Source organism: Gallus gallus, chromosome Z (genome assembly GCF_016699485.2).
Source record: "Gallus gallus isolate bGalGal1 chromosome Z, bGalGal1.mat.broiler.GRCg7b, whole genome shotgun sequence".
Lineage (NCBI taxonomy): Eukaryota > Metazoa > Chordata > Aves > Galliformes > Phasianidae > Gallus > Gallus gallus.
Window position 1 is genome coordinate 47,135,924 of NC_052572.1, and position 14,446 is coordinate 47,150,369.

Consider the following 14,446-nt stretch of genomic DNA (forward strand, 5'->3'; position numbering starts at 1 on the left):
AACCTCTGCACAGAGGTGTTCTGTCTTCCAGGGGCATGTGTTAGAGACATTAGGAAGGCTCTACCACAGCTCATTAAACTGGAAGGCTACTATCTTTTCACCTTCATTCAGGCTGGGTCCCAGGATGCTGCGACAAGGAAACTGAAGAACGTTTAAAACGGACTTTACATCCTTTGGAAAGATGTTGGAGGGATCGCGGGTACAGGTAGAGTTCTCCTCCGTCCTCCTGATGGGTAGCTGGGACCTGGAAAGAAGGAGGAGAGGGTGTCAGGTAAATGATTAGCTGAGGGGGTGGTGTCTTGGTTGGGGCTAGGGTTATGTGGGCTTCTGATGGACTCCAACTGAGCAAGTGGGGCACAAGTGTTCTGGGGAACAAGCTCTCTGGACTGATTACCAGAGCTTTATACTAGGTTTGATGGGGGAAGTAAGGGAAGTGAGATGAGACAGAGAAGGGCTGAAGGATGTTGTCAATGTTGTCACTGTTGGAGACTGCAAGGAAAAACCTCTGAATTGATCTATCGCGTTGTGCAAGGACTCCTCAGTGAGGGTCATGTTGCCGATACTTTGTCCAAAATCTTCTTGTGTCCCCCTAGGGATAACTGCACCTGCTGCTTCCCTAAATTACCTGTATACGTAACATGTTTATGCACGTAGCATAAACATGATGAGCTGGAGATCTACAGTTGCAGGGCCATGATCTCTTTGCAATCATGGAGATGTGGTGGGATGGCTTGCATGACTGGAATGATGTCATGGAGGACTATGTCATTTTTTTTTTTGGAAAGACAGGCTCTGGGATTGAGGTGGAGGAGTTGCCCTTTATGTGGGAGAGCAACTAGAACATATTGAACTCCACCTGGGGGAGGGTAAAGAACGTGTGGAGAACTTGTGGGTGAGAATTATGTGGCAGGCTTGTATGGGTGACACTGTTGTGGGGTGTGCTACAGGTCACCAGATCAGAAGGGTGAGGTTGATGAGGCCTTCTATAAGCAGCTGAAAGCAGCCTTGCAATCCCAAGTGGTAGTTCTCATGGGGGACTTTAATCATCCAAACATCTGCTGGGTAAGCAGCATGGCCAGGCATGTGTGGTCCAGATGGTTCCTGCAATATGCTGAAGATAATTTTCTGACACAGGTGGTGGAGGCGCTGATGGGGCAGGAAGTGCTTCTGGACCTTGTTCTTCCCAACAAGGATGAGCTTGTTAGGGATGTGAAGGTTGGGGACAGCTTGGTGTGTAGCAATCATGAGATAATGGAGTTCAAGATTTTGAGAGAGAGATGTAAGGCAAAAAGTAGGATTGCTGCCCTGGACTTTGGGAGAGCCAACTTTGGCCTTTTCCGGGGCCTATTTGAAGGAATCTCATGGGCTAGAGTGCTTGAGGGCAAGGGGTCCTGTGAGAGCTGGGAAATATTTAAGCAGCACTTGTTCCAAGCTCAAGATCAGTACATCACTAAGAGTAGGAAATCAGGGAAGGGAGGCAGGATACCTGTGTGGATGAGTAGGAGCTAAGGATAAGGGCAAAGGAAAGAAGGTCTATGAAACGTGGAACAAGGGCCTGTCCTCTTGAGAGGAGTATAGGAGTGTTGTCAGGGCCTGCAGGGATGCGATGAGGAAGGCTAAAGCTCACCTGGAGCTGAAGCTGATAAAGGAGATAAAGGATAATAAAGAGGGTTTTTAAAATATGTGAACAGTAAAAGAAAGACTAGGGAAAATGTGGGTCCTCTGCTGAACAAGGGGAATGTTCTCGTAATGGGGGATACTGAGAAGGTGGAGATGCTGAACACCTTCTATGCTTCGGTCTTCACTGCAAAGACTCTCCCTAGGGACTTCTGGACCTTGGAGGGAAGAAAGAGATTCAAGGAAATGGAGAGCTTCTGTTTGGTTGAGGAGGAGATGGTCCAGGAACATCTTGGTGGGATCAGTGTGCACAAATCCATGGGCCCTGATGAGATGCATCCATGTGTTCCTTGGGGAGCTGGCAGAGGTGATTGCTGAACTGCACTTTATCATCTTTGACTAGTCTTGGAGAACAGGAGAGGTGCCTGAAGACTGGAGGACAGCCAGTGTCACTCAGGTCTTCAGGAAGGGCAAGAAGGATGACCCAGGATACTACAGAGCAATCAGTCTCACCTCTGTCCCTGGAAAGGTGATGGAACAGCTTGTTCTGGACCCCATCTCCAAATAATTGGAAGAGAATAAGTTTATCAGGAGTAGTCAGTATGGATTCACCATAGGGAAATCATGCTCAACCAACCTCAAAGCCTTCTATGATGTCATCACTGGCTAGGTGGATGGGGAAGAGCAGTGGATGTAGTCTACCTTGGATTCAGCAAGGCATTTGATACTGTCTCCCATGACAATCTGATAAAGAAGCTGAGAAAGTGTGGGATAAATGAGTGGATGATGCAGTGGGTTGAGAACTGACTGACTGGCTGAGCTCAGAGGGTGGTGATCAGTGGCACAGAGTCCAGTTGGAGGCCTGTATTTAGTGGTGTTCCCCAGGGGTCCGTGTTGGGCACAATCTTGTTCAGTATCTTCATGGATAACGTGAACGGGCTGGAGAGTTGGGCAGAGAGGAACCAGATGAGGTTTAACAAAAGCAAGTGTAGAGCCTTGCACCTGGGAAGGAATAACTGCAAGTATCAAAACAGGGTGGGACATGACTTGCTGGATAGGAGCTCTGCGGAGAAGGACCTCTGAGGAGAAGGACGTGGGTGCCTGGTGGACAACAGGTCAGCCATGAGCCAGCAGTGTGCCCTGGTGGCCAAGAAGGCCAATGACATCCTGGGGTACATTATAAGGAGCATGGCCAGCAGGTCAAGGGAGGTGATCCTCCCCCTCTACTCTGCCCTGGTCAGGCCTCACGTGGAGTATTGTGTCCAGTTCTGGGCTCCCCTGTGCAAAAAAGAGAAGGATCTCCTGGAGAATGGCCAGTGGAGAGCCACAGAGATGATAAAGGGCCTGGAGCATCTCCACTGTGAGGAAAGGCTGAATGACCTGTGTCTGTTCAGACTTTTGAAAAGGAGACTGAGAGGGGATCTGATCAATGTCTATAAATATCTAAGCTTTGGGGGGCAAAGAGATGAAGTCAGACTCTTTTCAGGGATGCGTGGTGATAGGACAATGGCCTCCAGAAACTGGAGCATAGGAAGTTCTTCACCAATGCATGTAAGGACTTCTTCACACTGAGGGTGACAGAGCACTGGAACAGGCTGCCCAGGGAGGTTGTGGAGTCTGGAGATATTCAAGACTCATCTGGACACCTACCTGTGCAACTTGCTGTAGGGAGCAGGCTTTGTCAGGGTGTTTGGACTAACTGATCTCTAGAGGTCTCTTCCAGCCCCTACAGTTCTGTGATTCTGTGATCTACAGTATACGCATGTAGATGTACACATTGTATATTTACACAGAAATGCACAGACAAATGAGAAACCTTTACTATAATTAGAGCAATCATTAATTTATTAACTGATATTTTTTTAACCTGCGTTCCACTGGCTTTGGGAAATAAGTAAAGCATTTCTGAGAGAGATATGAAAGGTGACGAAAAAGCCTTAAAATCTCTGCCTTATTGTTAGCAGTATCTAAATTTGCTTCAGAAGAAAAGCTTTTAAATCTGACAAATTGGAAGGATTGCACACTAATTTAAAATCTGCAACTGCCAGAGTAATGGTGACCTTGGTTTTTGATCTTCAGAGCAACATATTAGATTTTAATAAAAACATAGGATTCTCTGGGTTAAGGTCTTTGAACAAACTACAACAGAACTGAAAATTGCCCCCGAATTGCACAGTTAAGCTTGAAAGATTCCTTAAAATATACAGCTTCTCTTATACTGATGTTCTAGAGACTGAGATTTGCCGAAGATGATTTCATTTGCACTACGATTAATACGGGCTTCCTAAATAGGCAAACACGGCCTATATTTTTTCGCACCAGTAACAGCAGACATAGCCTGTATGTAGCAATGTAGCCCTTCAGATTTTTTTTTCAAGTTACAGAGTAACTATACAAAAACCAAACCAAACCAAACCAAACCAAAACAAAAACCAAAACCAACCAACCAAACAAAAGCCCACCAAAACACAATAGTATAGTCCTTTTAAGGAATGCCTTGGTGCTTCATACATATCTTTCTTCTAATGCTCCTTGAATGGTAATTAGTAGACAAAACCAAGAAGAGATGGTCTCTTTTGACTCTCTGGGACACCAACTACATGCAGCATGCTTGCTCCTTGTATTTTGTACACGAGAGAACTCTGGCTCTGGACACAAATATCCTCAAGCTCTAGCTACCCTTTTTCATCATGTGATGCATAGCCAGGTTCTTCGCTGGGGAGCTGCAGCCAGCAGCTGTACACACACCATGTCCCTCCCTGGTTCCTCCCTGCCTGGCCTTGGCCCTGCTCTGCTCTTTGTATCTTCCATGTGTCCAGTGGCTCTGTTTCCAGAGCTGGGCTCACCCACACGTGATAGGGCTGACAGCAGAGGTGCTGAGCACAGAGAAGGTTGCAGAGCAAGTGCTGCAGTGGGGCTGGGGGCATAGGAGGGGGGAAGATGATTCATGGACTTTGCACACCTATTGGGTTTGGGGAACAGGAGTTACCCTCTAGCCCAGCACAGTCCCTGGTGCCCTGGTTGTCAGTCTTTGCTCTGTTGTCAGTGTCTTGCTCTGGCACAGTGCTCTGGTCAGCATCATCTTCCTTGCAGCTACTGTGAATGCAGGTCCTAAGGGAGAGTCATTGATTAAATTCAGATATCTGAGGCTTGGTGGTTCAGTGGAGAAGGAAAATCTCTACATGTCCCCCAGCCATGTGCCCTGGTTGCCTCACACTGCCCTGCATCCCAAAATGTCACTGACCTCTGCTGGCTGTGCACCCCACAAAGCCACAGCACGGCCGAGCTTTGCTACACTAAGTGCAGTGGCAAAAGAAGCAATATTGTTCTAATCCTTGGGGCAGCAACCTTTAACTATGACACAAACAGAGCTTGAGCTGGGTCTGAGAATGAGCAGCAAAAAGGCTGATCCAGAGAGGAGGTGATATGGCAAATGGGGCAAATGCAACAGGATGACATCCCTTAGGTTGTCAAGGAAGCTTTCTGGAGCTGGAAAACTGATTAAAACTATTGAAAAAGACAGGAGGGAATATATCTTACAGCTAGTTGGTGCAGTACAGCATGGCAAGACACTTATTTAACCCCCTGGTTGTATAATCATCTGCACAACAGAAAGGGTAGTAAGTGTTTTTTGAAGCATTATGGTCAAGTAGATCAGAAAGCCTTGATTCTAAAGCTCAAACTGTGTAGTAACATGTCATGGGAGATCTAACAAACTGACACCTGTGCCTCAGCAAATCAAGCAGAAAACAACTCAATGATGAAATCAGGAAAGTAGAAATAATAAAGGGTACTTGTTTTTCACAAAACGTTTCTAACTGTGCCTATAAAATAACTGGTTAGGAAATAGCATCACATTTAAAATGAAAAGTAGGGCAGAATTACATGTGTTTTCAGTTAAATTTCAGTAGTAAAAAGTGCACTGTTAATTACCAAATAAAGAAAATACTAGCCCTTACATCTTGGAGCTTATACCACTAATGGCAATAAAAATGTAGGTTAAAAAAGAAACAATTTATATTCGTTGTCTTATTCAGTGGAAGTTACCAAAGTTCTGCCTGCATGGATACAAAATCTATTTAAATCAGTATTACTTTAGTGCCAAACTCCAATTAAACAGACAAGTTTACTCATAAAAACTTCCAATAAAAATGTGTTTCACCATACAACAAAATAAAATAAAAATAATAATAATAATAAAAAAAAACCAAACCAATATGCCAGATAAGAAATTCAAACTCAAGAAGCAAATTTAAATAGACTTACAATGAGCCCAGATCTTTCTCAACGGCACCATGTTCCTGTTGAAAAAAAAAGTGAGTAAACGTGATGCTGGAGTAATCTGGAGAGTAGCCAGCAAACCCAGTGAAGTAATAACAGTTCAGTGCTGCTCAGCATTGGCAAGGCTACAGCTGAAGCAAGACACTCTTCTTGGGCATCCCAGCTCCTGGAAGATGTGCACCTGGTGGCAAGAGTCCAGGAGTATGCAGCGCATGTGGAGCACACGGCTGCCGGAACACATATGGTGAGGAACAAAGGGAAGACACAGGCCCGTTCAGCCCAAAGTAATGCCAACAGAGTGTTCTTTGTGGTGTACAGCGAGACAGAGTAGACTTCAGTGTCACGATTATTTGATTATTTGTGCTGCCTCTTACTCCAAGCCAGATGATCCTATCATGAAGGAATGATAGACGAGAACCAAGAATTTCTGTTTTTATGAATTTTAATTTAAGAATTCCTATGGCTTCCTAGATTTTTTTAAAATTATTTTTATTTTTTTTGCTGCCACTGTAGACTGAGCTTGAGTGGGCTGTGAGAACTGTATGCTAAAGCACCAGAGTGCTCCTTGAAGTCCTGCATGTCTCTGTTTTTGAAGATTCATCTGCAATCTGGTGAAGCAAAAGAAAGGCATGCAGGAACTGACCTGGTCTTTGCTGTTGTAGCCATGGTAGCACGTATAACTTAAACTCTGGCAAAGAGTAGGGAAAGACCAGGAGAAACAAAGAAATGCAGACAAAGTGCAGAGAAGAGTTAAGGGAAAATAGGAAATTCAGAAGCTGTGGCTGTCTGAGGTGGAGCACAAGAGGCCACAAGGTGAGCAGAGACAAAGCGTGAGTGTCTCTTTGTCTCTGCAACAGATGCACACCTCAGTGTCTGGCAGTGACAGCTCACAGCAGCGGGACCACAAGACGCTGGCTGGCCTGTGCCCACAGCTGGTGACACTTGCTCAAGGGCTACCTCAACCAGAGCCTCTGCCTTTCATCCTAGACTGTCAGTGAGCACAAGGGAACAGGAGAGGCATGCTGTGGTCCGTGTCCTGCTGAAGAAAGTTTACAGTAGCTGGGTGCTCAAATACTGCAGAATAAGGAAGAAAATGCATCTTGCATTTCTAATTTGGCTGAATGTAAACATGACCTGGGATAGTCAGGTGACCTACTAGCATACTGACAACCCCTACCACCTACACTGACACATCTGAACAGTTTTGTCAGTGTGTTCAAAGCTTTGAGAAATCATCTGTGTGTCAGAGTATGACCAAGGTGCAAAGTGTTGTGTAGGCTGATGTAAATTGTCTCAGGAAGCAGTATAAGTGCAAAATCAGCACTAGAAGGATGGTCATGCTCTCAGTGCATTCATTTATAACTTACCTGGTCTGATATTCTCAAGCATGCTATTTACACCAACTTGAACACAATAGTCAATGTATAACATCAGTTACTTTTAAAAGCATTCTATTCTCACTCTGAAGGCAAGAATCTACTGTTTAAGCCTGTGGGTTTAAAGACTTCATCATGTATGGCACTTGGTGCACACTGCTTCTCAAAGCACTCAGCTCCTTGTGACTCATCTAATATTTTCCAGCTGCTGATTCCAAGGGAAGAGATATGACCCCACAGCTGATGTTTTATACAAAGAAGCAGTATCCTCTTTGCACAGCACTGTTTCAGATTTGTATTGCGCGTGTCCAGAGTTAAAATCGTGAATCTGTCCAGACAGATAATTGCATTGTTGTGAAATTTAATTTAGAACAGATCCTGAATGCCTGAAGAAGTCACAGCAGTAGGCACTTCTTTCTTTCCAGACATGTGCTCAGGACGGAAGTACAATCCGGGATTTTCATGCATTTTTTAGGTGTTTTGATGTGTTTTCTTGCAGATTCAAGTCTTCAGTTCATCTCAACAAATTCCTATCAGCATACATTAAAGACCTAGAAAACTCTCTGCTCCATGACTTCTTCTCTGAACACTTAATCATCCCCAAATTAACATTTTTATCTGGAGGTATCAGGGTGTTTTAAGGTACTAATTAAAACTCTCTCTACCCAGCCACTCAGGACTTACTACTGATTGTCCAATTTTCTACAGCACAGCTACTAAACAGCAACATTCAGATGCTGCTGAGTTAGGGCTAGATTGCCATAGGTTTACTGCTCTACCTAGATTTATTTTCCCACTGCTTATGCAATCAGCCTCATTGCTGACTGTACTGACAGCTGCACAATTGTTGCTTGAGTTGAGCAAGTTTGCAGGCTGCCAAGGCACACTCATCTCTGGAGGTTTCACTTCCCTGTGAATCACTGTGGCTCGATCACTTTTTCCTCACTACCGTTTTCTGGGAGGTAGGTTTCTGCCCATTAGTCACTAGTTTGATTGTGGAACCCGTCTGGTGTGGTCCCTGGAGAGGACCCGGAGCCATCAAGTTTCCGGTGCAGACATCAGTTGGCCATTCAAAACCACCTGCAGCCTCTCAGAAATTCACAGTCCATTTGCTTTCTTTTCAAGTCCAACCAGTTCTCAATGTTTCCTTGGTAGCCCATGCGAGCTGGCAGTGCTGCTCACAGGAAGGTCAAGTGAGGACAGGGCTGTGTGGGGCAAAAACAGCCTCCAAAAAAAGAAAGGGGGGAGCTATAAAAGGATGCCTGAACACTGCGTTTGTAAATAAACAGCAGTAAGTTATCAGTAAGTTAAGTGTAGCAGCAGGAAATGTCTCTGTCAGATGCTGGAAAGCTAACTGTTGGCAGGAAACAGTTACGTAAAGTACAGAACTGCTTCTATTTAAGAGTGTACTTTGATCAACAAAGTGAGAAGAGATGTATTTCATGCTTTTTTTTCTCTGAAATACAACAGTTCTGTAAATTTCTTTCCAGGAGGGAGCCCCATGTTTGCAGACTTGCAGTGTGCTACCACTGCTGAAGCTCATAGTATGCTGATTCAAACACGTGAGCAGAGGTAAAGCTGAGGTACCCCTTCCCTTCTACCATTGCTGCCTGCTTGCACGTGTTTGGCCAGGAGAGTGAAGCTGTGCTGTGGCTGTGGGTGTGGAGCTGAATCTCTTCATTTCCCCACATCCTTCTGCCCAAGGGTCACAGGCAAGCATGGTTTAGCCACAGCATCCCCTGTCTAGCAGTTGTGTGAGCTAGCTATCTGATAACAATATGTATTAAAGCCATCTTCAGGTGTGTTTGTTCCCATGAAAATGGGACACACAATGCCATGGATCTGGGCAGAAGTGTACTAAAGGAGAGGAGTGGGGTTACCCAGTCCCCTCAAAGCAAGAGTTTCACAGATCTGGAACGTGAGGAATGACTCCTGTAGTAGAAAAGAGGAACCTTAATCAAATCCTTTTAGATGTCTAGTGTTATCTATCCTAATTTCCAAGAAATTAGGTGGAGAGTGAATCCAAGAACACTGTGTGCCTAAATCACATGCCAAAACACCAGGGATGTTGAAAGAGTCAGCCATCAACTTGATCCCACACAAATGTAAATCCTGAGCTATTCACTGGAGTTACTAGGCTGAATAAACAAGGTCAGAACTCGATTCACAGGGCTGATCCAAATCTTTTCATGTACTTGTAACGCGGATAGTTCAGCTGGGCAGGCAATTGGAGCTGTGTAGTTTACCCACACGGCCTGGACATTGTCACTGAACATGTTCCAGCGGAGTGCAGGCCTCAAGCAGGGGTAATAGCTGAGCCCAGCCAGCAGTCTGGAGCTCTCTCCGTACATTTCAACCTTTCTTTGGCATCTGAAAAGGAAACCTGAGATTTTCTCTCCTGCCCAGGGCACTTGATTGTCTCTGACTTCAATCTCCTCATTCGTTTCAAGTGCGGTCATCACTCTGATTGTCGCTGGTTTCCCTTCTGATCAGGATGGCTGTGCTGCAGTGAGCCCTGCCAGCCTGCCCTGCTCTGCTTGTCGCAGGCACAAGTCACAGCTGCATTTGTGCTGGGGCAGCTTGGGATCTGTTTCTCCTTATCCCCTAGGAAACCAAGTCTAAATCACACTTAATTAGCTACCAGGTAATTTTTGGTCAGGAAATAGTTTTGTACTGATTTAAGGATTGAGGCCCAGAGAAAGGAGCTATAGCACAAATTCCCTGAATGCTCACTTTCCTCCAGCCACTTTAATAGTTCTCGCACTGCTCTAATTTGCTTGAGAGGTGAAGATGATCCAAGATCAGGGCCAAGAATAGGTCTTTGTTCTGCTGGGCCACCACGAAGGTACAAGAGGGAAGCAGCTCCCCTCTCCTGCAGTGGTTCTGGTCTGCACCCTGCTGCCAAGCCAATATCCTTTTACCTGACACTCCCCCAGTCGTGTTTGGAAACGTTAATCCCATGTATGTGGATAGATGAAGTTATACGCCAGAATGGAAACAGATAGCATCTTGTTTTTGGATAGGACAGTAATATGTTGTCCAGTGTTAAATTAAGTTTGTTTCTACTTCTGAAAACCACGCAACCTTTTCTTCTTGCTTATTGTTATGTACCAACCTATTTCAGAAAGCCCAGATTTCCTTATATCTTTTTGAACTATGATTTAAGCACTAGGCCCGTTCCCATGTACACCAGACCAATATAAGCATTCTCTTTGTGTGATATAAATGTGTCGAGTAACTGGATTTTCAATGACTGGTAGAATATCACTTTTTACTGATGCATTTTCTTTTATTTGGTAAATAACATACCATTTGCTGGTAGGCCTTTAAGCCTCAATCACCAGAAATGACTAACATATATGTCAGGTAAGAAATACCATAGAAAAGCAAGAAAACATTTCCCCAGATGCCTGCAGGAACATCAAACAGGCAGATATGTTCAATTTTGAACGTAATTTTTCCATATTCTAAATTAACTAGAACAGTTAATAGCAATTGTTTTTAACACTACGATGAGCATAACTAGGTATGCTCAAGGTGGTAGCAGCAATGGAGATGAAATAAGTCTTTAAAGTAGATCAAGCCAGTGCCATTTCATGTAGATGATCTTTAGCAGTAATATTCTTAAAGCAGAGTACCAGAAGTGGTATGGTGAGCATCATGTTGCCCTGCACACTGGAAAACCCCCTCTGTCACAATGCAAATAGCAAGCCAGAATGTTCCTGGATTATAAATAACTAGGTTTGGCCTGGCCGCTCCATGGATTATGCAAGTTCAGTGTGGACAAGGAAAGCAGATTAAAGGCTTCATGCTGCCTATCTGTGAGCCAGCAGTTTGCTCTTACAACACCAACACAAGTCAAAGGAAAAGGATTGGAGTGTCTGCTGTTCTGCTGATGGTGACAAGTGGCTTCTGTGGCAGAAACATGAGACCACAGGCAACTCCAGTGTCCTGCATGCTATGAGCAATTCCTGTGCTATGCAAAAGACACTTCTGGATAATCTGGGATTATAAAGGATGCTAACTAGAAAGCTATACCGTCAGTATGTCAGTATTTCAAGGTACCTCAGTGCCACAGCAAGTGCCTGTTATGTGCGCCTGAGAGAGGTGTGACTACTGAAATGACTGTGAGTAGCACAGGGTATTTGTGGCTAATTGGAACTGTGCACCTCACTTGTGAAGTGGCAGATCTCTGCTTGTACACCTCCTTTCAAGTACCCCAAAGTATACAATTTCTACTCCATTCATGTGTCAGAAGCTGCTTTCCTGATTTCATTCACTTTTCCTGAATGATGTGGAAGCTGCTTAGAAGTAAGAGAACAAAAAGGAAGCAGTGGGTCAGAGGAACTACTTTACCGAGTGCACTCAAAACTCTTATCTTCTACTGCTTGCTAGAAGTATCTTTCTTTCTTTCTCTTCTATGAAACAATACCCAGCATCTTGGATCATGGCATTTGCAGGAGTATGCACCTCACACTGCTAATCTGAACAGTCAAGCATTTTCACTGTCACGTTATTTTCTTGATTTATTGCTACGTAAGACCCATCCTTGGCTTTCATAAGAAATAGTGGAAAGAAAACATAATACTGAATGAACACGACATCCTAGTTTGGTATCCTACCAACATAGTACTCCGAGTATTCAGAAAAATTATTGTCTCTAATAAAAGCAAACAGTTTTAAAAACACAGGTAAAGTCCCCGAGGGAGGATGTTAATGACCACAGAAGATGAGTCTATTCCCCAGCACTAGCACGTCTGCACCATTTGCCAGAGGGCTGCCTGGAGGACCTGTTGTTGCTGCTAGCTGAAGGATCAGAGCTACTGGCCCCAGCATAGCAGGAAGCCTGGGTGGGTAGCCATAGGGCTCAGCGAGGCACTGGGGAGAATCCTTGTGTGCCTGTTGCATTGTCTCCAGTGTCTCCAGACTCTGAGGCAAATATTGCAAGGAAGGATGGTGGCAACATGTGGCTCCTGAAGGTGTGAACCTGGACAGCAGTACTGCAGCTCAGGCACATCTGCAGAATTTGTTCATTTGTAGTCCCTCTCTGTGATGTTTGGGGATTGTGGTGTTTTCCCTTCTCACTGAGATAGTTTTGCATTTGGTAACAAGCAGAGACACTGTAAGAGGTGAACAGGCTGAAGGCCTTCAAGACTGCAGGTCCTGATACACCAGCTGAAAAGTTCTTTTTGAAAATGTAGCTTTAACTTTGGGGCCCTCTTCTTTCCAGGTTTAAGAAATGATGATAATGTTTACTAGGTTTTCCAATGAGAGTTTGTGGTGTTCTTTGAGGACAAATTAAAAATCTGCATTAAAAACAGCCTATAAACAGCCAAAATGCCACAACATGATTCTAAAAAATACGAGAAACTGGTTGAGTCCATTGATTTCCTAAGCAAACTAAGGCAAATCTGTCAGATTTTTTATTTTTATGTATTTATTTATTTATTTAAGTACAAAAAGTTAACCAGCTTCAGGTTCAGTGCTGTAATCTACTTGCTGGTATTACAGAAATGCAGTCCCTATGTCACCTTGTCTCCCCCACTCCATAGCCCTTTTTTGACTGTAACTCCTCTCTACTTCTTTCTTCATCCATGGCAGTGCTGCAGGTACACATCAGGGACTGTGAAACAGTGAAAGTATGCTGATCCTCTTCAAACAAGTATGAAAGATTTGTACAGCAGTTGCTATTATCCTTTTATATATGCTATTATTACAAAGATTCATAAAACTCATTACTGATTTTGTTTTTGCTCTCTACAATTATGAAATATCTACTATAGCTATCACTACTTGTCTCATCTCAAGATTTGCCAGAATTACATTCCTTTTTTCATGGAGTAACGGCTTTAGGATCACCAGTGGTTCTTTCTTCTCCCTATACATTCATCTCTGGCTTACTTATCAGGGGGAACTACACACCTGTTGCTTTTTTGTTGTTGTTGTTGTTATTTGTTGCTGTTTGATTCTATTCTTCATGAAAGCAATTCCTTGACCACCTAAGAAATATATAAAGTTACTCATCTCTTCCCAAGACAACTTTGCAAAGACCCTATCATGCCTTCAAATAGCAGTAGTCACTGCTGGTAGTCAAAAACCAGAGTAATTACAGACCAAAATATCCGTATGTTTCCATGCCTTCATTGTTCCCCCTGGGCAAGATGCCTCCTAATAGAAAGAGGGTCCCAATCTCCCTGTTGGAGTTTGACATTTACCCTGTTTCTGTTAATGTAGTCCTTGAGACCATTCAGATAGGTTGATCTTCTGTGCTGAGCAGAGCTTTGCAATACAACATTTTAAATTCTGCTCCGTACTGAAGGGTGCAGTTGTGCAAGGCTTGTTTGTTAAGCTGTGTCAAGTAAGGTAATTTTGCCTTAATCAGTTAAATGAAGTGATTGGCAAAATTTTAAGAAAATAAACTGAGAAGTTTAGTCCAAACAGAATGATCTACTGATACTAAAGCAAACAATTTTTTAACAGTCAGCAAAGATTCATCAAGAACAAAATCACATCCAACAAATTTCACTTCCTCCACAGTAATAACAAAGACCTGTGGATAAACAGTGGAAGCCATAAATCTTGCCCAAAATTATGCTTTTGACATTGGCTGGTGTAACCTTTATATAAGCAAACTAGGCAAACCAGGTCAGGATGAAATGCAGTTGGGTGAAAGCAAAAATGGATAACCATACCAGAAAAGCGTTTGGCCATTTGCTACAAAAACACAACAGCAGATTAAGTCCTATCTTGTATGTTTTTTATATTGTTTTGTTTTGTTTTTTGCAAATCAATATTTTCAGAACTAAGGTATCAAAGTACAAGCAACCCTATTAAATTTTTGGCACCAAGATAGTGGCACAGGCAGTGATGCTGGTGAGTGTCATTAAAACAGTGTTTGCTTGACAGACCGGAGAAATGACCTTCCTTCCTTCCATGTAGACACCACTCAAAAGGAATATACCATATGCAGCCACTACTCAGTGATTAGACAGAAACCAATTTTTTGGGGTGGTACTTCCACAGATCTGAGAGCCACAGGGGGTCTGAAGCCAGCAGGGGTTAATCTGCTACTGCTGCTAGAAAAGCAAAAACAGCATTGGAATATATACACAGAGGCATTACCTACAGGGTTTGTACAGTACTTTTTCCACTCTATTCAGCATTTGTAAAGC